This window comes from Linepithema humile, chromosome 2 (genome assembly GCF_040581485.1).
Source record: "Linepithema humile isolate Giens D197 chromosome 2, Lhum_UNIL_v1.0, whole genome shotgun sequence".
NCBI lineage: Eukaryota > Metazoa > Arthropoda > Insecta > Hymenoptera > Formicidae > Linepithema > Linepithema humile.
In genome coordinates, this window is record NC_090129.1 from 31,613,926 (window position 1) to 31,640,926 (window position 27,001).

At 33.0% G+C, this 27,001-nt stretch overlaps 2 protein-coding genes and 1 long non-coding RNA gene across 10 annotated transcripts in view; 1 reads left to right on the forward strand and 2 right to left on the reverse strand.

Moving 5' to 3' along the window:
- LOC105671620 (neuronal growth regulator 1-like) overlaps positions 1–1,112 on the reverse strand; it is a 225,160-nt gene extending 224,048 nt beyond the window's left edge. For 7 of the 8 annotated variants that reach the window (XR_010888667.1, XR_010888666.1, XR_010888670.1 and 4 more), the window contains exons 1-2: positions 783–1,112; positions 466–517 (exon numbers count right to left, since the gene is read on the reverse strand). The gene's annotated coding sequence lies outside the window, so the exon portion shown is untranslated. Of the gene's footprint in view, positions 1–459; positions 518–782 lie in introns of all 8 variants that reach the window. The other variant, XR_010888668.1, reaches the window with a different exon arrangement.
- Positions 1–27,001, forward strand: part of LOC105671730 (neural cell adhesion molecule 1-like) — a 205,150-nt gene that overhangs the window by 2,047 nt on the left and 176,102 nt on the right. The window contains exon 2 of the mRNA XM_067350199.1: positions 1,581–1,799. The gene's annotated coding sequence lies outside the window, so the exon portion shown is untranslated. The remainder of the gene's footprint in view (positions 1–1,580; positions 1,800–27,001) is intronic.
- On the reverse strand, positions 20,701–26,194 carry LOC105671733 (uncharacterized). The gene is made up of 5 exons (XR_001100666.2): positions 25,810–26,194; positions 25,270–25,441; positions 24,462–24,717; positions 24,146–24,244; positions 20,701–23,928 (listed from the first exon to the last, which is right to left on the reverse strand). It is a non-coding gene; the product is annotated as an uncharacterized lncRNA (long non-coding RNA).

Genomic DNA, 27,001 nt, shown 5'->3' on the forward strand with positions numbered 1-27,001 from the left:
ATTAATTGTATAATTAAAAATTATACATGTTTATATTGAAATTCACATCTTTGTGATATTCATATATGCATTATAAAATTTTTCTATAGTTTCCATATTATCTAAGGTTAAATGAATTATCTAATAGTATTAATAGTATGGTATAGTATGAATCACCTAATCTGACATAGTCAAGTTTTAGCCCACTTATTTTAAGATAATGGATTATCTATGAATTTTATCTAATATTCGCTTTAACGGAGAAAATATAGATGCGGCAAAGAATAAATTTATTAAAACAATAAACAGCATTTTTGTATACAAAATAATGCTTGCGTAATTGAAAATACTTAAAAAAAATGCGTGGCAAGAAAACTTTTGAAAAATTAATATTATACGGCCTGTATTCTAAAACGAGAATGCATAATTTGCATTATTTTTAAATCCATTATCTTAATAATATTGAAATATTGAACTTACACTTACCAGTACGATGCGCAGCAGCGGAATTGTTGTTTCATTAATCTGCAGCGTTGATCTGTAAAACACAAAAGAACATTCAGATTATAGTAGCATTTAAATTAATTGGTGTCGGAAAAGTAATTACGTCCATTGAATCTTTCATTTGTCTTTGAAATAAATAGCTAATGAAAAGTTATCAAAAATTTAATTGTCTAATCACAAATATAAAAATAAATAAATTAATAATCACAAATATTAAATATTGTAAATGTTTTACTAAAAATTTCATTTGTTATGTGCAATATTTTACAATTAATAGCTAATAAATAAACGATAAATACCTGAAAGTTGCTCCGCCAATGCTCGATGCCCGTCTTGAGCCTGTTCTCCTCCTTTCAGCACGGGAACACGATTCACTCACAATTCATTCGCGAAAATCTGATTAATTATAACAAGAGAGTAGCAAAAGTATGGTATGAAGATTGCTGTGATGTTTAAAATGATGAATATAACGCGCCGATACATCCCGATACACAACTCGTCCCGTACGACTGTCGCCGTGCGAAAGACAACGCGATAATAGCAAAAACAAGGTCTTGCGCAGATTTTGATTTGCAGGAATGCGTGGAATGTACGCGTCGACACATAGTGCAAGAGAGAAAGTGTGAGAAAGAGTGAGAGGGGATATGAGGCCCTAGGCCGCGCGCGACGACGACAACAACCCCACCATACGGCTCGGCTTCGAAACTTCGCTTCCTCTCTCCCACTTTTACGGTATGTATCAGCAGGTCTAGATGTAACTGTGTGTGAGATAACTCTTTGAGTTGGAAGCACTTTACAAAAAAAAAAAAAAAAAAAGGTATGTATCAGCGCTTTGCGCTTTCTTCTAAATCAAAATTTTGCGATATTATTTTTGCTATTATTCTGTTGTCTTTCGCATGGTGACACTCGTACGGAGTGAATCGTGTATCGGAGCGTCTCGGTAAGTTATATCTATCATTTCAACCATCCTAACAAGTTCCATACTACATTTATCACTTAGTCTTTATTACTCTCTCATTACAATTAACCTCTTGAACCACTCTCTACCTCGGTGAGATAAAATTATTTCTTATAAATATTTTTCTGTCGTTTTCTAGAGAATGTCGAACGAATCCGTGCGAAGATATTCAAATATTATCTTTGTTCTTATGTGACAAAGTACGTATTGGTAGTGCGTACATACCGTAACACAGTTACGTAACGTATAAAATGTCACGCAATAACAACTGGTGGATTTTTGCGATTGTATTTCCATACTGACAATGAGAGGAGAACGAGGCTCAGACCGGACATCGGACATCGGCGAAAAAGCAATTGTAAGGTGTATCTTGTTTATTTATTACCTACTAATTGCAAAATGTTGCACAGTAAAATTGTTTGAATTTTCAATAAAATATTTACAATGTTTAATATTTATAATTGTTAGATTTTTTTACATATTTAAAATATTATTATTTGAAACATATAGATTTTTAATAATTCTTTATTAGCTATTTGCTTAAAAAAACAAATAAAAAGTTCTATATGCACAGTTATTTATCTGATATTAATTATTGTAAAAGTTTCAATAATTGGAATGTTTTTTTATATTTTATACATCAGTAGAACAACAATTTTACTGCTGTGCATTGTGGTCGATGAGAAAATCTGATTTTATTTTAATATTTTTATATTAAGTTGATGGAAAAATGATGTCTAGAAAAATGATGTATATATACTTTGAATCAACACATTGAGAGCATACATTACTTTACATATTAATTGTATAAAAGTTTTATTATTTTTTTATTCCATAAAAATATTTTATTTTTAAGTATTTTATATAATTTTGTTTAATTAGTTTTATTTTTAAAGTATTTAACTAATTTTGTTTTGTTTAAACATGTTTTGTTTAAATATGTTAAAAAATATGAATTGGGGACTATATTAGAGGAGTAAAAAAAATTCCTAGGCTATTCATGCATCCGTGGTTCCATGGCTCAATTGATCCCATGGTCCAGCACGGAAATTCGAAATTCGTGGTCCCATTGATAATGGTCGAGCACGAATCTCGAAACAATGTTGATATTGATCGACCATGAAATAATGGTCGACTATCAACACAAATTTCGGACGCAAATAGCGGAAACTGAGCTGAGCTCTGCGCTATGCGTCTCTTGAGAAACGTCGATTTCGAGTCTTGGATGCAAATAGCGGAAACTGAGATGAGCTCTGCGCTAAGCATCCATCGTAAAACACTGATATAGTCTCTTCGAATTTTTTTGTATTGTGAGCTTGATATAAAGAATTTTTGTTAACTTTCGGTCGCTTATTGTCCCTGAAAAAGTAATAGGTTTCTGAGTTCTTATCGGCGAGCTTGTATTTTCGGTATTACTTTATCGAAAAAGTAAGGTTTTTGAGAATAGTTAGTTTACTCGGCATCGCCGAGCAAATAGGAAAATTTTGGGAGGGAATGAAATAGGCATAAAATAAGCACGATTTATTCTCAGGGTTGAAACAAAAGTGTTTTTCAACATATTATGATAGGATAATTTCGGGAGGGACATAAAATAGGCATGAAATATGATTTATTCTCACGTTATACGTCGAAATAAATGTATTTTCTAAATTAATGACGCTTGTGATTGATAAAGTGCATTTAAATGCGTTAAACTCTCTGGGTATTGCCTACTAATTAATAAATGACCGTCTATTTTAATTTAATTGAGCAATATGCTTAAATAAATTATATGTTTGTTTGTTCAGTAGCTGTTCAAATATCAGTTCTCAAGAAATTTACAAGAGAAACTTATTTATTTCCACATATAATACAAAAATAAGATTTATATTACTCCTGTTTCTCAAGTGTCATCTTTTACCCTAAAATAATTATGATAAGAAATTAAAAATTTTTCGTCTTAATTTTTTCTTTCTCTATAAAGCTAGTGTCGTTTATCGATGCTTAATTGCCGACATCGGGCCCGTATTTTCGATGTTGGCACATCTCTTCTGGGAACATACAATTGCAACATAGATTTGTCTTTATGGTAATGCTATAATGTAATTTTATGATAATATAACTCTAATTTAATTTTAACTATTTGCCCACAAGTTTGTTCATTATTCATGTCGCCATAAATATGAATACGCAAGTTTGATCAATCTTGGAAAGAAAGTTACAATGTTTAATTATTTTATCAATAATTTCTGTTGCATAAAACTACAAAAAATTGAATCTTGTCGCGTCATCCTTTTTATAGTCGCTTGAGCAATCTATTTCTTCAATCTTTTTTTAATGTAAATGTAATATAAATTCTTAAAAGTAGATTACGGAAGAAGACTCTTTTTCGCGCAGAAAAACGTTTTCACGATCACAATGCTTGTATGAAAGAAACAAAGCGCTGCTTTCACGAGCAGAGAATCGATCCGCGAGCCCTGAAATTATTTTCCGCGGCAGAATATAACCGTGACAGAATTCTACGAGCGATCTCTCAATCTCTCGTCAATGGATTCTTTAACGTCACACTTTCAATCGACGTCTCGCGCGCAACGTGTACGGTACGATAAGGTAGAAAGAGGAAGGTTAACACAAGCGGATGGGAGACATACGCAGCAAACGCTACAGAGTCGCGACGAGGATGAGATTGGGATGGGGGGAGGGAAGGAGTAGGGGAAGCGGAAGAAGAAAAAGCGGACCGGGGGTTTTCGCTCCCGGGCCGTGATATTACGTAATAAATCATCCGAATCTCGCGGTGTCATACAATATGGGCCTGTGCAGGTGAGCGACGTCTATATACCAATTTTCATTCCGGGCGACATTCGACGTTCCTCCCCCGCTCGCCGTTGTAACCCTGGCTCTTTCAACTCTGCGCTTCTGTACTCGCCGCGCGCAAGCCGGCGACGGCGGCTGCTGCTGCAGCCAATTCTATAACCAGGCTGCACTTCCGTTACCCGCGACCGGAGATTAATTTCGTTCTACGTTCTTCCCGAAGCTCGTATTTCACACGGTCGGGCGTGGACGAATCGCGGTACTGCCACGAGACTCGCTAACGAAATTGAGGCCTTGAGCTTCTCGCGAGGCATCCCAAGCTACGCTCAAAGTTCATTATTTTACTTTACTAGTCTAAAACTAATTCTCCAATAAAGCTGTCTAAAGAGGCAAAAATAATCTTTGCTAATGACATTGTAAATTTTTAAATTTTTTAATAAAGATTAAGAGATGCGTTTAAAAAGATCATTATAAAGTAGGTTTTGCTCTCATTAGTGGATTAAAATTGATCATACCTTTGAAATTTGACAGCTAAAAAGTTATAAATTTTTTATAATAAAATTTAATTTAATTTAAAATCTAATTCTAGAATTTAATTTGAAGTAAACGTCCAAAATTTTAATGAATAGAATAATTATCGAGCTATAAGAAGATTTACTCCGAAGCAATATTCTCGAAAATAGCTGCGATATCCGCACGCGACACTGCGGTATTAGTCGTAAAAATAACAACGCGGCGGTTAATTCTGGTTGAGTACCGTTCTCGCAGAAGAGGTGGTTCGGTTGAACGCGTGTTAAGTATCGTGCGGTTTAGCTTGGCCGTTCTGGTGGTCGACGATACGATTTTAACGGTGCATTGATCAAAACTAAATGTCGCACGAGGACTGTTAATGTTATTTTAGTACTTAATCTATTTTATCGTGCCGTCGCTTTATTTATAAATGGCATTCAAACCACTTAACAACGCGCAATATTGTATTATACAAGCATAAAACTATACGTTGCAAGAAATCAAATTGCATTATTTTAATTAATTTACTATATTTAATTAATTTAATGATTGTATTTTACTGTGTAATAGATAATACATGTGTAGTTTGTTTGCGGAATTATTTTCTAAGAAAATACGAGATTGCATAAACGTTTTTCGATATTTTTAACAGCGAATTGACGCATTTGTGTAATAATTTTTTACTATCATAAATATTCACACCGAAATGGAAAGCAAAGCATGCATTTGCAACGCGTTTACGAAACAAAGAAATGACAGGATAAGGAAATGACTAAAATATGACCATTTTTTAATTGATATTGATTAGCTACGTAGAATTATTAAATTACATTTCACATTTCTACTATTTTTTTTTTCTGCGGCAAAACGCGTATTTTTATCACATCTCGCCGACGTTGAAGCATTTATGCAAGGTAAGCTGCTCACGGTTCATTAAGTTAAATACTTTTGCTGCGAAAGACTTAATTGAGTTACGTTATCTGTATTGTTTAAAAAAGATATTAACCGTGACTGCTACAAATATCGTGAGTGAAAGAGGAAGGAAAGTTAATAACAATGCATTTAAAATATATTAATTTCTCATACTGACAGGCAGTTAGGAAATATTTTCTAGAATAGAATATTTACGCTAACAAAATTACCCTAATTTTTTCAATTATTATACAGAATTACATACAAGCAATGCAACAACTGCAATTTTATCTGCAGTTTAAATTTTCAGGCTGCATCTATGCTAATTTAATTAACTTAAATGCTTCTGCGAAAATTATTTGATTATATTAAATCGTTATTTCGCCAACTTAATTGCATATATACAGATAATAATTGCATAATTGCATCAGTGTTAACACGTCAAAGTGAACGAAATAGGCTCAAATTTATTTAATCATTCATTTGTTACAAGAAGTTGCAAAATATCCGACAATCTCTTTTCAATATCTGATTATTATTTCTCGGTGAAATTAAATCACACTTCCATGTTCTTTATTTATAATTAATATGAGAAGTGTGATTTTATTTTATAAATATTAAATTATGCAATTATGGAAAACAAATCGTATGAGTAACGATTGTAGTTTCCCGATTTGCAAAATTATGAAAGAATCGGGGTTAACGCTTGGCCGTTTACATTCGTCTCCCAGGAAGACAGCCCTTTCTCCGGTTTACTTACTAATAGTTCGTTCCGTCACCGCGCGATTGTAGCATAAAGCTTTCCTTCCAAAGCACAAGGCATTCTTCTATCTTGATCTAAAAAGATCGGCAAGGATAACTTAGCCGGGGATTTCCGAGGCCTTTTGTCCGTGAAAACATAGTGAGGAAGTTAGAAAGCAAGAGGCAGCTTTTTTCGCTCTTCGCGAAGGTAGCCTTTGCTTTTCATGCACGAAAAGCTACGCAAACAATTCGCATTGTACGACGCGACCGAAATTCTGGAATGGCCAATTTTATTATAAGTATAATGGAACTTTTTCAAAAACAGCAAGAAGAAATTTATTTGCTTCCTTCGGTTCTGATACATAGGATGCGATAAATTTGTGATATTTTTAAAATAAATATTTTTGCTTAAATTAATAAATATCTATGCTTAAATTGCACATTGAAAGCGTTTTCTTATATTTAATACAATTTTTCTCAATTTATTTCTTTGTAATTCAAGTCATTTTTTGTTTATGTGCAAATATAATTAAATTACGCGCATTAATTCTATTATGCAGACAGCTCATTGAACTGGTAAAATACGTAAAAGTAACAAAGAAGGAAAAAAGATAGGAGTGCTATCATGTCACTATTATTTCTTTTCTTCCTTTTTCTGTCTGTTGAGAGAAAGAGAACAGATATTTGTTTGTTGAAATACAGAGTGTCGGCGAATTCAGTGAATTTTACTATAAAGAGAATGAGAGGAAATAGGGAAAACAGATTTTATAAACAGCCCTATTTACCGGTTTGTTGCCGAGGAAAAAGAATAAAATTTACAGCCAGTTTTTTCGCTATTCCGCGGATATTAGCGAGGTGCGGCTCGATTTATTTATACTACGACTACGTTGCTTTCGGCGAAACGAGTCAAAATCACAGTCGATATATTTTTTGAATCCCCCGTTTATTACGAGCGCAGGCACCCCAGCGCGGGAAAAAAAGCAGATTGCGTGTTTGCCATGCTCGCGCGTTAAAACACACTGAATTTGCGGCGCTGTTTACGCGAAAAATTCGCGGCACGTTTGATTTTTCTCCTCCCCTCTTCCGTTATAGATTTTTTTTTCTCTCCACTCGGCGACAGTGTGCGTTGCGTTAACAAGCCGATAGCGTGTTATTTCATCGGTGAATTTGGACGCACACGCGACCGAGCGGGCAACGGTCGACGGGAACAGGATTGAAGGAAGGGGTTGAAGGGAATAGTATGGCGACCGAACTCTCCCTCGAAAATTCAACGAAATCGCCGACCGCGAGCATTTAATTTCGCGGTGTATCGAGTTTTGTTCTTTTTTTCGTGCGACATGGCGCACGGTCACCGCGACCGGTGTAAGTTTCATAGTTAATGCAGCTTTGTGGCGTGTGAAATTTTTCGGCCTCAACCCCGATATTCCATTCCCTCTCGTATATTCTCGTCCGTTGGCTGGGCAGCATTTGTGCGTCGCATCGAATCGTAAACTCCGAGCAATGGATATGAGCAATGGACGGTGATTCTATTGACGTGCGGCGCTGACACATCGGTCGAAGTGTACGCCGTTTGCATTTATTATTTTGCATCATTTTGCATCTATTTTTTAATGTCGCGTAACTTAAAGTTTCTTATGCTATGTTAGAAATCTTTCTTTGCTTTATTTCCTTTTGAGGTAAATTTATTTATACTAGAGGGATTTGTTACTTTTTATGAAATATTATTGTTTAATTATTTGTATGTCTTTTTAATAAATATGATAAGAAAAGATAGTTGCAAATACAGTGATAAAGGTATCAAAAATATATAAAAATTATATAAGCTTTTTGAAAATTAAACAAGCAGATGTTAGTAAAAATATGTCACTCTTGATAATATATACTTTCCAAACCATATTGATAGATGTTTCCGAGCTTAATTATTCTTTCATAGCTTGTTTTATTTTATAAGTTATCTGCGATATTTTATGCGGTGGAAAACCGCTGTTAGCGAAAGGTTAACCATTCTATTAAGCTTATAAAGAAAATCTCCATCCAAAACTACAACGCTTGCGTGAACAAATCGGACAACAAGCTCGTATTTACGCGCGCTCGACGGTCAACTGGCGTATCAACTATGCACGCACTCGTACACGACGTCCCATTAATTTCGTCCGCGCTTTCCATTAATTTCCATCAATCTGCCAGTAATTTTCTCCAATCAATCACCTTCCGCTCAGACACGCTCCGCGCGATACCGTTCACACGCCCTCATCCTCCTCTTTTTCCCTCTCACTTCGACTCGTTCTATCTTTATATTAAATTAATGGTCGGCGAGCCAATTTCGTTTGGCAATACTGTTACGCGCAACAAAGTAATCGCGCAGCGCATCGGCCCTCTCTGAAAGCCTCTCTTCCCCTTCGTGCAGGAAATTTCATTTAGCGGCGGAAGTTCGCGTTTCATGTATTCGTGGTTTCCGTTTCGCCGCTTTCAAACGACAAAATGATCCAAATTCGATCATTATTTCCGATGCAGAATCGCGGACACATGCACTCGTCTCTTTCAATTTCTATCTTTTTACGGCGGATCAAACTACTCTAAGACGGGGATTGAAATTGATAGACAGTTTTAAAAGTGTAAAATTTTTTAATATAAAACATTTCTGCATTATTTAATTTTGTACTCTTGGTAATAATCTACGATCTCAAAATATCGTAAAATAAGAATGTAAAAAGTTATTTGATATATAAGATTATTTTAAATTAGGTTTCTTCTTTTACTTCTTTTTATATAAAGCACGGACGATTGTACCTAAATTCCTGATCTGCTCAACGTGAAATTCCATAACTTTTTTATTTCTTTTATGGTCACAGAACGTTCGTCTAACGAAGTAAAATAGAATTCAATCAATCAATCCGTGTCGATCTATCAGACGCGATGCGGCGACGCGCTATCGGCCGCAGGATGGCCGTTGAACAAAAATACAACGGCGCGGAGTCGACGTCGATCGACGTTCCGTGCAGACGGACGAGGGGATGCGTTCATCGAAATGCGATGTGTCTCACAATCAGTAATATTGTTAGTTGTGTCGATACGTCGAGTCACGCCTCCGCAGTAAACAGCCGTCGGTCGCGACAAAAGGAAATAGCAAAATCAAATGATACTATGTCAAGGCTTTGTCACTGTTGTTGCTGTCACTTTGAAGAATAAAATTGCATATGCATGCAATGCAAAAATTGCTGCGTAGCATACATAGAAATTATTTTTGAAGAAATTGCTTTTCATAAATTGCGTGCCATTTTTGAATGCATATATCTTCATTAGCAATAGGTTAATTTAATACATTTAAAAAATTTATCTTCTAGGTGTTTCTAAAATTTGATGGTTTAAACATTGACTTTTACTACTTAAATATCGTGAATATATTGTTCGGATCAACAATTGTATTAATTTGCAATTATTTTCACAAAAATTAGAATATGAAAAGTAGTACAAATCTAGTTTTTAAAATTTAGTAAATTTATCAACAATTTTTTATTGATTAAACGCTATTATTTATCGTCGAAAAATTGTTGCTCCGTATAATCTCTATGAGAAAATTTCTATAAGTAACTCACTAATTTACTTAGTTTTGCCTCATTAATATTGTCGTAATTATTAACTTTTTATTAGTAAATATGGTATATAAAAGTTTAGAGTGTTCTGGAAATGAATTTCAAGTAGGTACGTAGTTTGAGAAGTCGAGCTTTTCATCACATGCACATTATATGTTGAAGAGATTTACGATGATAGCATATTTCCCGTACATAAAATATTCTGTAATTATTTATAAGTTCAACTAAATGCAAACTTTTATTAATATTTCGAGAGAAGCTATACACATATAAAACACACAGTCAGTTGAGCGAATAATCGCTAAGTAACTTGATTATATGAACATTAATTATGCAACAAAAAGTTTGATGGATGAAAAATTCATTAGTTTATTAAATTCTTTTGTCATATTAACCAAGTGCATGCACTAGGACGGAATATTATTATACACATGCAAAAAAAATAGTGTTATTTTAACTTATTTCTACAAAATGTATGATATTAGAGACTTGTTGTCACTCAAACATGAAAAATTATACACATAAAATTTAATTCTTCTATTTAATGCAAAATATATTTAATATTTAATAGAAAAAACTTTTTCGGCGCTGTGCTGAACTGATCTTAATAAGATCTTCCACCCTCTACTTTATTGGCGTTGTTAAGAAAATAGCGCATCTCTCTCGGGTATCTCTCGAGTTAAAGATGTCCGATTATTCTTTCGTTTCTTAATCTAAACGGAACTTTTTTTTATTTTATTACTGGTGATGTAAAAAAATGACGCGTTTCAGACCACTATGGTTGCAAGTTCTCACTCCTTGTGCGAAGTATCCTTTCGCGTGCATCGCCGCTATCGGTAAATCAATGCGTCTCGGATCATTTAGATTCACAATTTAGACAAGTAAATATTAACCGATACTTTCTAGCACTAAAAATGTTGAAATAATCTTTTTGTCGAGTCTTTTTTTAAACTATTAGTATGCTTCTATATTAACAAACAGTGTCTTTGATTATTACCTATCATTTTTACTTATACTTATGGAGAAAAGGATTCCGTGCTGGCTAGAAAACTTGCGCCGCAAACTTGCTTGAGATAAAGTTAAAATTGACTCCTCGATGGAGAGAATCTTCGCGAGTTACTAAGTAACTCCGAGACGACGCGAAGAAATTGCCTTCGCCTATCTCTGCTGATCAATTCGCTTGATATCTTTTCGTTTTTAAACGTAATGCACTAGTTAATCAGACGACATTACCTTGATAGTGCTAATTCGACATAATCATCAATATTATTCCGATTCGAAGAAAAAGTGTGGCATATAAATTGAATTGAGATAATAAGTTTTATACATATTTGATCAACAAATGTCAATATCGAATTGTCTAATTATTTTTGTACAGTTTTATTAAAACGTTAAACATAAGCGTGTATATTTGTACTTGCATCTTTTTATAAATTTATTCTGTCACGCGCGGACAACAATTCAAAGTATGAGTCGTTAAATTTGCATAAAATGATCGCAATACGCGTTATGAGCTCCGGTGGAATTAAATTTATTGGAGAAAGTGCGTTTATTAAAATTATGTTTACGACGGTATATTGACCGTCATAACGCAGAAGTAGTGATAATACAGTGACCCAGTGATGTGTGTGCGGCTTAACTCTGGCGCTGTACGCTATAAATATATTTCCTGTGTGGAAAAAGGCTGGCTTACGGCTCTTTGCCCACTTCGATATCGGCTTTTCCGTGTCATCAACAACAGTCTTTAGTACGAAAAAATTCCCGATCGAAGCCTCTGTAGAATGCAGATCTTTAGAGAACATCGCGATGAGGTAATGCTGATTTAGTTACTGCACGTCGCAAAAATGTAGCTTATTTTAATATCAAAATTATAATAACAGCATTTTTCTATCAATTTTCTTTGCATAGGTATGTGTATACACTTATATACAATATATATATTTTTTTTCATTACGCAATATTATTATTATTACTATAGAAATGGCACAATTATTTATATGTAACACTTTATACACTCTCAATTTTATGTATAACAGTTTAAAATTGTTTGTGAAAAAAATGTCTATTTTTTTAATTGTGTCATTACTTTTGGAATATTGATCATAGATTAATAAAGACAATAATAAAGAAGAATAATTTTGATATTACCGTAGAAAATTGTATCCTGAATTTTAAGGCACTACGTAGCATTTTGCTCGCACATTTTTTTTTCTACACCATTAAGAGTTGGCGCCCTTTTTTTCGACGTTAAACGACGACCTACTACAAACTTCGGCGAAACGTTACTGAAGTTTCGAACTCAGTTCAAAGTTTCACCACGCAATAATACTAGCTACGATTTATTTTCAAGTTCCTTAAATATTTCAGGAACTTTCTATCGTTTCGGTGGTATGAAATAGTTTCCATGTCAAAGTAGGCTGAAAGTTCCGTAGCTTCGACAGGAGACGAAGTGCACATGGTGTGTAGGCGAAATTCGCACTCTACACCGTTCTCAGTGTCTCTTGAGTCATATTGTCGGATAGGTGGTACGATCTGTGACGTTTGCCAATAGATACAGTTACGCGCGCGTGTGATGATGTCAATTTCAAATATAAAAAAGAATTTTTTTTACATTACTTTATATAGAATTAAAATGCTATCTTTGGGGGAAGATGTTCGTAAATTATTTTTAATTTGAAGAATTAACTATTCTTAATTTGTAATACTTGCATCATGTTCTTTCTAAGAGTATGATCAAAATATCTTTTATGTACTCCTTAAAAATAATTTTTATAATTAAATGAAGAAAAATCGGTCTTCAAGATATAAATTCTTGAAGTGAATTAATATTGAAAAAATATAAGAATCTTAATTTCGTATTTTATCGGTAGGCTTGCCAAGTGAAAAGGAGAGGAAAAAGGGATGAAAATTTAACAATATCTTATAGTTGGTAATCGATAGTGAGAAAGCTTCCAAAGTTCGGAAGGATACCGGACGCTAAGGAAGTTCTCACCGCAGAAAAAAAAAGAACCTGCGGCAAGTTGCCAGCGATGAATTTCTCTTCTCCGTGCCTCTCGAGAACGGCCCGCGCTTCTTTCTTTCTTCTTTCTTTCTCCTTTCTTTCTCGCGTGTCTCTTTTCCGCTTTCTCCCACGATCGGTGTTCGAGCGCGCGACACTTGCCCGTGCGGCATGACCATCCTTCTTCTACCTCTTTCTCTCTCCTCCGCTACTTTCTTCCCTATCTCGTTGATTCCACCGGGAATGAAGGATCTCGCGTGTGAATTCTCAAGATCGATAGAGAGAGTGCCTGCCTCGCTTCGCCTCGATAAAAAGAGGGCCTCTCGATCTTCTACCCTCCTCAAATCTCCGCTCGTCGAACCGCCTTTCCGCGTCTTTCTCGTACGTCAAACCTGAGCTACCACATCGAGCTACCTTAAGTTCTTTTCGCTCCTTCGAAACTCCGATGTGCCTGCCGTGATTGGGATTTCGAGATCTGATGATTCAATGTTATTCTAAGCACGATCTTGCGATTCTATCTGCCTCTATCTGTTTGCTTATTTTCCTTACGGGTTTGACTGTTGTAATCGAAACGTGCCACTTATGGTATATAAATTTTTGAAAGATATATAGCTGAATTATTTGTTATAGTAAGTGCTATGATAAATAACGGTACGAAAAAAAATCGCAGAAATGAGCAACTGCTTTAATAAATAATTTCAAAAATTCTTTATGGCATATAATTGAAATAAATATCAGTGAAAAGTTAGAAAAAGAAATTATAGAACAGCTGTTTAATTTAAGTAATTTTGTAGTAAATATAAAATTCCTTTAAAATTATTTTGAAGATATTTAGTACAGTATTAATTCGAAAATTAGACTTCGATTAATTCGCATTACAAACAGGAAATTAGTTTAAATTAATAAAAAAATAATAAAATAATTTATTTTATCATATTACTCGCTATTCTATATTTTATGTTTTTATGTATATTTTACAAAATTTGTTGTAAGATGTATATTTTTTTAAATAAATGTAGAAATGTTTTTAATATATTATAAGTAAAATATTATATTATGAATGAAATATTATGTAATGCTTCTAGTCAACAAATTGCGGTTACAGAATTTGATATTTTGTGTAAAAGAGCATATAAATCCGTGTTAATATAAATTAACTGATTAATTTTAATGTAACGACGATAAATGCAAAAAATCGATGCATTTTTATATATTTATGAATATCAAGTTTGCATATTTAATCGTCGATAATTGAAAGGTAACTTAATTACAACTCTGAGTGTTTATCCGGGGGGACCAGAGCAATTAATCGGTACAGTTTAAACATTATATAATCACTTGGCGCTTCACCGAGGCATAATTGATCTGCATAGCTAAATCGCGGACATTGCTTGTCGCTCAATCAATTCCATCTCACGCGAAAGATTGCGATTTCGCCATATTAGCGCGTAGAAATTTTTACTTCTCAATTTACTGCAAAAACGCTACATGATCGAACCTCTGAGGAGCCAGCGCTAAAGCGTGAAATATTAAGTAGCATCTAACCCATCAGCTCGCGCAGCTTCGATGCATATTTTAGAACTACATACTACCCTCGGATTGCGGCACTGCTTGAAATTGTGCACATTTACACGATTACTTCGTTGCGGGAGTTTGCGCGCACTTCTATCTCTTTCCACGTCGCCGCGGCAGTGTTCGTATTATTGGTGCGTTCGTTTTACGCAATGCGGCAGCCCGTTGCCCAGTCCGCTCGATTACAGCGTCAACGTTCCTCGTTTCCGCATTCAGCCGTTTCTACCTGCGCTGCCGTTCGCGCGAAGCGATTAGTGCCGCTAACGAGCAAGGCTCGATCGACACCTGGTCGGTGTGGGGAATATAATAATGGTCGTCTCCACGTATTTCTAAACCGAATTAGCGTGCACCGTCGCGCGCGTTAATTCTGTAATCGGGTACCGCACGATGGAAGCGCGCGGAACGACGCGACGTGACGTGTGACGATCCCATCGTCGCCGGTCCGCGTACTGAAAAGCGTCACCGATCACGATTTCGTCGACCAAAATCGAATTTGTTTGTAAATAGCGGCGCCGAATCTGTTCCATTGACAAAAACCGACGACCAAAATGCTAACAGAAGCGAGATTGAGCTTCGACAATTCTGTAAAGTCAACTTTGTATCTCTGCAATATGTTTTTTTTTTTTAAACGTGTGACAGTTGTTTATAGTTCCGGAAATATATTTAATTACTCGGTGAAATACTCGCTGCAATTTGTCGTCTTAAATCTGATTTTACGAGTCAGCCGTCGAATGTAAGGAAATGTAATGCAGGGATATGAGAGATCGTATTCGGACAATCGTGTATGCCGTTTAAAGTGAAGCCCGCTTATCGTGCGCTTGTGATTTGAGACTTGATAATGAATATCAGATTGGCGTGTGCAATCGACGGCAATCCCTGACAAAAATCGCTCAAGCTGATTTGCTGTAGCGAATCGAGCGTAACATGCATGCGTGCGTCTCTCGTAATTGCGTTTCGCTGACGTCGCCGGCATGTAACGCGTCAAATTTGCGATCGTCGATATGTAACATATCTTCGTACAATCAGCGCAGTAAAGCGTGAGCGGCGGTGAATCGTGCGCGTTACGCGCGTCTAATTATACGCCAAAATCGCTAATTGCCACTTTAATATCTAAATACGACTAGCGTAGGTGATAAGCTAGATCTGCGTTTGGCGTTTCCGTTTTGAATGCCAAAATCTTGCTATTTGCTTAGAAATGGTAAACATTATTCCCTTGATCGATCTTTGAAACAGTACACAGATTCAATTTCTGAAACTGAGTGGTTTCGTATTTTGTTGGAAAATATTTGCGATACTGAGGAGCTTAATTTATCTAGGTTTGTTGATTTTTAATCACTTATCTTTCAAAAGTTGCATTGGTCGTATATTTGCCAGTTCTTTAACTTCTATAGTTCTGAAAAATTGCACAACTTTTGTAACATCCTATTTTTATCTCTGCAAATTAGTAATAACATTTTGATGGATTGATATAATTGTTTGTGAGTTTATATACGGCGATATAAGAGCGGTAACAATAAAAAAAGTATCTCTTTTATCGTCGAATATTGAGATAATACAGAGGCATTATTTTTAATACACAATAAATTTTTCGGGAGATTTTGAATGAAATTGACCAGCATCTTACAGTAATGTTTTAAAAAATTCGAATGATTTATAAACACATCGGGCGGAATTACATTGGACAACTATGTCAACCTTTTAGCGAACTTTTGATTTATCACTATTGTAAGATTCATGTAAGTTTGTCAATTCACGTCACAACTAAATATATTGATTACAATGCCTACGCATAAATCATATCATACAATGGCTACGCATAAATCATATCATACCGCAAGATAACATTTGCTATGCAAAAAATAGAAAATATTCTTATTTCTTTGTGGATAAATTCTCAAATTTGTATCATTTAAGATGCATAGCAAAAATGTTTTTGAGCATTATTTTAATCTGAATAATATTGTCAATTAATAAAACATTTAATTTAATATTTGCACTTTTAATGTTTTGACAATTAATTTAATATATCAGAACGCGTAAAGACAGGTTTTGATGTATTAAATTTGTCGCTAAAAATGTTGGATATAGACTAATTCCATATAAGAATAAATGTACTAGAGAGAGAGAGGTTTGTGGTGACAAGTTTAATTAGTGAACAGGATTGCTTGTAATGACTGTAAGCGCTTCTGAACGGTGCTTAAAGCACCGTGGTATTCAAATGTTATTATACGAAATTGTAGGACGCCGCCTGAAGTGGATTTCTAGGGAGTATATTTGGAATACATCTTGTTAGTTGTCTAATGACAGCTCGAGTATTTTGCTTCATCATTAAAGATTATAGCAAACCAATTGGCAAACAGATAGTCTTGTCGCAGAATTACTTTGTTATTTTAAAATGCTAAATATTTAATTTTTATAATATTTCGGAGAGATATATTATTGCATTATGAAATATAAAACGTTATCTTCTAATTTCCAAAAATGTATATATTGAAAAAGAGATGCACAGGTATTATATTTAAATAAATTTATATAAACTTTAGTTTCACGACGTACAATTTTAAAAGAATTGTAGAATGGTGCTATGTTTTAAAAGAGACGACATGTCTATTCATTTGGCTATATTGCCCACTTTTAAGAACTGAGAGCGCACTTTATTATACTATTCGAATAAATCGCATACGTCTTTCGAAATAGGCTAGTCATTTCCTTTGCGATTGAATCTCGCATCGTAACATATTGTCGATCGTCGTGGAGCAACTCGTAAATGCGCTTTTCTGGCTATTGCCGACCTGACTACAAATGATATCCTCACAAAAGCGCTGAAAGATTGAACAAAAGCGTAATATGAAACATTTATTACAATGCGCGTGAAAGTAGAGCATTTCAAATAAAATCCATGATGCTTGAAATACATCCTTACTGTTAAATATTTTTACATTTGATTATAATAGAAAATTTATATCGATTAATTGATATTTTTTTATTAAATAAAGTTTTTTTTATATTTTTAATTTATTATTAATAATTATATATATATAACAGAAACTATAATTATCTTTAATTATTATTACACACATCAATCTGATTTATTCTTTTATCAATTTAATATAATATTTGATTTCCATCTTATATGAAAGTTTGTTTATAATTTAAAATAATAATTAAAAATTTCCACAATTTATATAGCTTAATTTGTTAATTGCGAACGTAATGTAAAAACTCCTATACATTAATATTCTACAGTATATCTTGATAAAAGAATTTCGAGATACTCACAAAATTAGATTGATCCCCAAAGTGCCTGAAAGAGTTAGCTTTTTCTCATGTTTTTCGTAATTGCATTCCGATTCTCTGGCTCATCTTTCCCTCGGCACAAAAACGACCCTGTCCCTCGTTGCGTTTTGGCAGACAAGCCGATGGAGGTCGGCCAAACACGAAGGTGGAATTTCGTTAAGTGTGGGCGTCGCAAAGCTGAGGCTTCGAATAAAGTTAGTATTATCTAAGGGGTGAAGTCGGCTTTCTCTCTGTGAAAGGCGTCCGTCCACCTTCGGAAATTGCGACCGAAAGGAAGGACGAAGGCGCGCGCGTTGGAACGTCACGTCTCCGCCGCCAGATTCGGACCGGGAATTAAGATAAAAGATGCGGCGCTGTTGGTTGTGCAATAAGGAGGTAGAAAACGGAAAAAAAAACGGACTAGGAACGGATAGGGAAGGTATAGGGAGGCTATAAGGGAAACGGTAGATAGAGCGACAATCTAAAAGGCAACGAAACTGCGAAGGGAGGAATTTAACGATGTTCCCCGTCGGGACACACGCTGTATTCAAGTGCTGGATTGTTGAGCCAGACAGCGGATTTAGATAGCAGGTAAATTAAGAATACTGGAGACAGGTTGTCTCGCGATTGGCGAATACGAACGAAAACCAGATAATGCTGCTTTCCACTCTTTCGTGTCCTATCTTTTCTTTTTCCTTGTCCTTTTCGTTTTACACGCTTGCGCTCGCGCTCGCTCCGATCTCCACTCGGGATATTAGCAGAATAGAGATCTGAGACAAATTAAAAGAAAGCTGTTTGGCTGTAGATCGAGTCAAGGAAAGAGAGAGAAAAAGAGATGTTTTAATGTTACTGCGCACTACGTAAGCTACAGCACGATGTTACCTGGATAACTATCGCATGTTTTCTACAACGCGCTTCTTATTTTTCTTCTTCTTCTTCTTCTTCTTCTTCTTCTTCTTCTTCTTCTCTCTCTCTCTCTCTCTCTCTCTCTCTCTCTCTCTTCTCATCAACTAATTGATTTATCTTCAACGAGCGATTTTTTTCTAACATATTTCATTTATATACGAATTACTGTGACATAATAAAAGACATTTGTCAGCGCAGTTTTATTTAACAATTATCACTGTATTTTTCATTATGCTGGAATTGCTCGAAAATGCATCAGCGAGATGGGGTGGTATGATTGCGCGCGAAAAGCAACAGCAATGCACATCCAATTAACGTTAACTTCGCCATCTGCGCACACGTTTCGCCGGATAATATAATTACGGTAAGGATTACCGGAGTGGCCCCGCTGCTGGTTTATTATTGCCGCGATACAAAAGTGCATTAGCGGAAACAATAAAGTGCGCCGCCGTTGATCAAGAACGAGAAACGTGAACGCCTTCTTCGAAGCTTACACGGCGGAGGCACGTAGCTTTGCAATTAAATCGCTTTCGAGTGAGGAGAAAAAATGAAGGCACGGGGAGAGAAACGCGTTTGTAAGATGGTCGATCAAAGAATAAGAAAAGAATAAAGAAGCGAGAGCGGAAAGAAACGCGGTAAGAAAATTGCAGGTCTCCGGTTCGTGTGGCAGCTGATTTTATAATTTGTAGGATAAAGTAGTAATTAAAAGTTTACGTGACGGCGAATGCAAGGTAAAGTCACGTCGCTTTTGTACCTCTGTACTTACCTTCAGCTGCAGAAGTAATTAAACGTAACTTTTTAATTAAGATTGGACCCCGTTCGCAAACGTATCATTCCACAACTGCATAACTTTGATGACGATTGTGTATGATTTCGTTGATATAGATTAATTAGAGATACAGATATTATTGTTAACAAAATGTTGAATGTGTAATAGAAATTTTTTCAAAATTATTTTAACGCAAAATAGATTGCAAATGGTTGTACATACATACACATGTAGAGTTACTATCAAGACACGTTTTTTGCACGCCGCGAGATATAAACGTTTTTGATTAATTGTTCATGCATTTTTATTAATTGTTTATGTATATATGCATATGTATAAAATAACTGATGAGACAATACGCGATAAATCGAACCGTTTACTTTCACGGGAACACGAATCGTTCCCCCGATTTATTTGCAATGTACCGGCTATAAATTATTTTCACACGCAAAACGGGAATTGTAAATATGCTCTTCTCACCTGCGATATGGTAACATTCTAGTCATATCGGCGAACATTATACGATAACATGTGGAATATTTGTAGGATAGTTTATACTATAATATTTACGCATGTTACATCAAATAATCGGATTTAAAAAAAATATTGTTTTTTTGCAAAGATATATGAGATAATTTACAACCAGTTTCTTTCTCTCTCTTAACTTTTTCAAAAATTTGTTCAAAAACGAGGGCATAATATGCTGCAGCTATGAGGACTATCGTTAGATCTTTGACAAATTATGTATTTATTTCTAGGAAATATTATTTTTTTTCTTATATCAAAGTAGACTTAATTTAATTTTGCGATAATTATTTGCACAAACAGCGCATGATTGCACTTTTCTTAGTTTTTATCAAACTTCTTAGATGACAATAATTTTATTGTATTTGTCTTGCTGTAATGATCTTAAAATAAGAAAGAAATACTTATAATCGGCTTAAGATATTTAATTATTGGTTTCATGAAAATAAAGTATAACAATAAATTCTTATAATGTAGAAAGTTTTATGAAGATAGAGTAAAACTTGGTTATAATTAAGAAAACTATACTCAGTACTGTCGTAAAGCATCTTAAACTCGGAAAAGTGACGGTATTTTCTTAATAATTATTAAACATTTAATATTTTATATCCCTTAAATACCTAAGCTGTAAGTCTTCGTTATTTGTGATTAAGCTAAGGTTCTCGTGCTCTCTGACATCGCATTATAATAACGCGTAATCGCGCAAACGTCATCTGTGGTGCATTCCCCGGGGTGTGTGCGCGTGATACGTGTACAGCGTGCGAGACAAACGGGAGCTTTCAGACTTTAGATTCGGGGCGATCCATTCAGCCGCGAGGTACCTCGTCTCGCTTCGTAGGAACAATGCCGTCTCCATTTGCAGAATGAAAGTACAAACGGAAATGCGGGAGACAGAAGCGCGTGCGGCTAAACGAGCAGTCTCGTCCGTATGCGCTCTATCAAGACTGGGATAAAATTGCCTGTAGTTGAACAGAACTTCTCGGACAATGCGGGGCATACGGAATGCGCGAGCGAATGCATAACGCGCATCCGTGCACCATGTAATCCTTTCCCTCGAGACGCGTCGTCTCGCTGCGACATCTCTTTTTTTTGGGCTACAGTCCGATGCGCTCTGAACATCGATGAAATTTTTCCGCGTTTCGTATTCGATAAAACGTTGCCAACGCACGAGATCGTGTGTACATAAGTCATGCTCTTTTCATTGAATAACAATGTTTGCAATTGCATAGTCTCGTGTAGAATCAATTTGCTTTTTAAATGAAAGGCAGTGGCGAGCGTAATTTTAAATGAAAGGCAATTATAATATCTGTATTCCTCGGATTGGTCCACCGGCAACGCGAGTGAATTAGATGTAAAATTAAAAGTTTATTCTTTTTAATTAACCTTATTCTCTTATATATTTTTTCACTCGTTCAATATTTTATAATATTATAGCATCGTCATTTCAGCAAATTTAAACTCTAATCTATTTTATTTTGCTTTATTTACTTATTTGCTGGTATTTTGTAATAAAATTATCTTTATTTATGTTATCTAAAACAAAAACAAAAAATACGTTATTTACAAAGAACGTTGAAAAAGTGTTACAAAATTTATATTACATTTTAATTTTAATTCAAAAATTTTAATCATTTATTTTAGTCTACCAATTTTATATTTGAATTTTAATAAATTAAAAAATAAAATAATTTTATTTTTAATATATTTTTATTATATTTCATTTTACAATAGGACAATGCACTGTGATTTCAACGTGTTAACAAAACTGCCTTTATTTAAAAAGCAATAGTCTGAATATTGGTACTTTTGTTACTTGATTGTCGTTTGTTATATATTATTATACACTGGCGGCATTGTACTAGTTTCGCAAAATAACATTTCAATTGTATTAATATTGAACGTTTCGTCAGTACGTTGCATACGATAAAAATAACTCGTACTGGAAATTTATATTGCTATATATAGCCGAATGGAGTCACTAACGTTAGGCGCTAATCTATTTTTTACGTTTCAATAATCGAACACTATTTGCGCGAATGGCTCAAAATCTCTCACCACCAGTGAATTCGTTTAAGCAGTGAAACTAAAATAGTACGTGCTCGGTTGTTTACATCACCCAGTTGATTAAATTTCATTCTCCAATATTGAAACATCTAGTTTCTACATTTAATTTAATTATATTAATCAATGATATATTAATCAATATACACTCGTAACTCTTGCGACAAATAACTTTATTTATAGTGAACAGTTTATCGCAGAAGTCATATTTACCTCCTCTAATTGTTATATAATTAATATTAATAACCAAATTGAAATAGTAGCTGAATAAATGTTGTCGTATCAGTGATTTCTCAGATGAAAAATAAATTTGCACATTATCGAGAAAGAAAGCTTTTACTTTTAGTAAATTTAACATAAATTAATAAACTAAAACTAGTATATCTTAATCTTCAATGATGAATTAACTGTAATTTTAATTCTAAAAGAAAAACCTTTTAATTAGAACGGTTACAGAGATATTTAAAAGTCGGTTATATCGAGCGAAACTAAATGTGTGTAAATGGATTCTTATCTTACGAGAAACCATCGCAATGTGAAACGCATGCGATTTTATGCGGGGCTGTACAGCTTCTGAAGGAGAGAAGAAACGCCACTGACGGCAGAATACGCCGGCGATAAAAATGTTTAACCCCCGTGAACTTTTATCCCGAGATTTCACAGTGACGCGAGGTGTGTGCGTTGGACGTGTATACCGCACGAAGATTTGCGGTTCCTATCCCGATACTGACTTGCACTACTTGTTGCGTCAGCAGTCAAGTCTCTCACGACTTTTACTTCGTAAGCACGCGCTGTTATCCTAGAGGTGCAATATGTGTCTTTTAGCATATCGCTCTTCCACTTTTCGCAAAGACGATAATTTTTCCATAAAAATTAGATATATCCCGATATAATAATGTTTGCACAGGAGATATTTTGTTTAGATATTATTTACGTATTATTTGTAGTACTATCAAACTTTAAAACTCTATTAGATTGTTTGAAACTTTTCATACAAAATTTCAGACATATATATTCAAGTTTTTGTTAAAATTAATTAGGAAAAAATTATAAAGTCAAATAGTAAAAATATTATGTATTGATAATAATTATTTATAATAGAGACATAATCATTATGGGCATACATTTAAATTTCTTAAGAATTAACAAAAAATTAATTAGCTAACAAGGAGATTTAACATCTATGTGATATAATACTATAATAAAGTGTTTTTTTTTTTTGTAAATAATGTTCTTAATTAGCAAAATTATTAAAAACAAAACATTCTAGCTACTAATATTGTTTGTAATAAATTTGCAAGAAAAAGATGTTAAAATTAATTTTATTATTATATTACTTTAGTTGTATATCCATCATTTTAAATATGTTTTATTATAAATTAATTTAGCGAGAAAGATTATTGTTGTCGGATAATAATTTAATTAAAATAAATAAAAATTTTAAAGTTACAATTAACATTAAAACAAAATATAAATTAGTTAGTGACAGACATTAATTAATTTTGGCATTGTTTTCTCAAAAATATGTAGTCATAAGTGACTAAAATTGTCAGAACATTATTTTAACATTTTATCATAATATCATATAGGTGATGCTATATATAAGTGGTCTCTTTGTAACATTTATCATAATGAGTTTTTTTTTATCATTATTTTGTCGTAAATTTACCAAAAAAAAAAAATGTTATGTTTTCAATAAGTTGCGCATTGCAGAAAGGAATATCATAAATAAGTGAAATATTGCGTCAATTTAATAAAATAGTGAAGCTATTTTAATGAAATATTAATTGTTTTCATGTTTGTCCAAGATGATTGAATAGATTTTACGCTCCATCTGTAAAAAAATAGATTATTAACAACTTTAAAAAAAATAGCTTTGATCACAGGTAAACAGATAACAATTTTTTATAATAGCTCTCTTAGGATCTATGTGGATATTAGTATTCATATGATTGTTTTATGCTTATATTACTGTCTATAACAGATACAAACTGTATACAAACTGTACATTTTGTATACTTTGTATAGAATTTATTACGTATTATACTCACATTATACACATTTAATACATCTATGCATAATGGCTGTTTTATTGAACATGTACATGAGGTGAATAATCAAGCTTTATTAAAGGATTTAATCTGTCTAACCTGTGAACAGATTGGCAATTATTTTTATTTTAATTAAATATAAAAAGTAGTTTATATATATATATATATATATATTTGTTTTTTATTTATTTATATTAATGTTGTTGATTGTTTTCATTTTTTAAAACTTTTTATCTGCATATTTATGATTTATTTACATACATAAACAAATTAATTGCAATATTATTAAAATAAATATTAAACAAAATCAACTCACTTCTGTTGTAAATATCTAATTCGGAAATATTGATATATTAATATAATACCTAATATAATCACGAGAATATTACATGCTTTTAAAACAAAATCTTTTTCTGTTAATGTTAATGCATATATATTTAGTGTATTTGCACATGTAGCTGTTACATTGATACATGTATTTTGTATATCTATACAATTTTTAATCTCGTTTTGAACTTTTGTTTGATTTTCTGTAATTTTTTCGATTTTTGAAATAAGTTCCGTTGCAACATCTAGAAAGATAAATTTTTTTTATAATTAATTATATTATTATAATTATTAACAGACATTAATTTAAAAAAATAAGAAGTTTTTATTTGTATTAATAAAAACTAAACTAAGTTATATTTATTTGTTAGTTATTTAAATTTATTATTAGCAAAGTAGTTTTGTTAATTAGATTAATTAATTGTTAAATAGAAGTTGATCAATACAAGTTATTAATAAATTAATTTTGTTAATTATAAATACAAATTTAAAAGTGTAATTTAATGCCAAATTTTATACAATTAGAAATAAATTACATCAAATTGAAGTACAGAAGGAAGAATTAATCTAATTCTGCATTTTTAAAGGCTTATTTTTTAGTATTAGTAATTTATTCTAAAAATTGCGCGTATTACAAATTAAATTAAATTAAATTAAAAATAACAATCTAAAAAAATATTTGTAAATATCTTGCTTTCCACAATGGTTAATGAACAAAGCGTGACATTAAACAAGAAATCAATAGAACAAACGATTATTTGTATTGTTTTATGATGTACATAATTACATGTTGTTACCTGAGATTAAAATTATGAAAAAGATGATGTATGCTATTCGCATCATAATGATTATTTCTTATTAACTCTGTTTTAAAACAAGATAATATTATAATTGTTTAAATTCAATTCCGTTTAGTGTTGTTTGAAATTGTTGTGTTGTAGTGTTGTTTGAAATTTATATATAGCAACTCTAAAAAATGGAAAATAATTTTTGTTTAATACTTAATTCTACGTAGTATAATAAGAGGAATTAATTTCTTGCCAATTAATTAAAATATAAAGCATAAGATAACATATGAAACATAAGATTCTCAATTTAATGATATTTTATAATATCATTAAACTGAGAAAATTATATGACAATCGTTACATAAATGATAACTGCTGACAACTGTTGGAAAAAAAAATACAAATTTCAAAAGAGTTTGATAGAATGTTTTGTTAATTTTCTATATCGGCGAAGATTTCACTCTATTTAGCAACTATAATAAAAATTACAAAGACAAGATATTGATAAAAAGCTTGCTATGGTAATTAATATACTAAATCGTTATTTACCTGATTCGATATAAAAATTAATAACTTTACAATATCACTTTCTCTTGTCAATTTGGAATTTTGTGTCTATATTGTCCGCACGACACCACGATAATGAGTTCGTCTTGTTGACGTCTTGTTGACGAAGGCATATTAAAGGTACGTTCCACTTGGCGATCGCAACGCTTGTGGAATCATTTTATCTTTGTTTTTCATCGAAAGTTAAAGAAAGATAGATAATGTTCACGAGCGTTGCGATCACCAAGTGGAACTCAGCCTAAATCTTAAACTCTAGGTCATTTATTTTGCATGTATGTTATTGATCAATGCCAGTACCGTACCATACCGAATATTCTTAGGTAATTCTTATCATATCGCACCGTTATTTTGCATGTCTTTGTTCTGGACAATAATTCTGAAATTGCTCCTTTTTAACTATGTGCAGATTACTATTTATTTTTTAAAGTAACAAATATTTCTATCTATCAACATTGAACGCTGTTTATTCTAAATTTTTTTTATATTATAAACAATAGCTGATCTACAAGATTTAAGCTTTTACTTATTAAGACTTTTTATACTGAAGAAAAAACCGCTACTTTGCATTGGGGTCTTTCACGCGAGTCTTTTTATGTACCGAAGCTACCATCTCCTTTTGTTTGCATCTTTCTACCGTTTTCGACGGAAAATTGTTTGTATAATACAACAATTTGAATAATTTAGCAATATTATGACTACGAAATGGGATCAATACGATCCGGTTTCTGATTTTTAAAGATTAATTACTTTTTCTAAGTTTTAAATTTGTGGCAACTGTCCCATTTCAAACCGATATGTAATCAAATTTTTAAGATAAAAACCGCATAGCGCTATTGATTTGTTGAAGAATTATTGATTAAGAAATTAATTATTTTGATTACTAAATATATATGCATATGGTTAAATTATATAAATTATTTAGCAACAGGAGAGCAATATAAGAAAGAGAAAGAAAACCGTTCTTGTATCACTGTTATATCTCAAAAATGAAAAGAATTATAATATTTATTTCAATTGTCTGCTATTACGTCACGCATTTTATATGATCTTCACCTCCTTTTTAACGACATTCATATACATTTTCATTGCTTATTAATCCATAATTTTATAAAAATTTCGAGTTTTCGGAATTACTGCTTATACTTATACTCTGATAATATTAGGATTTTTATGT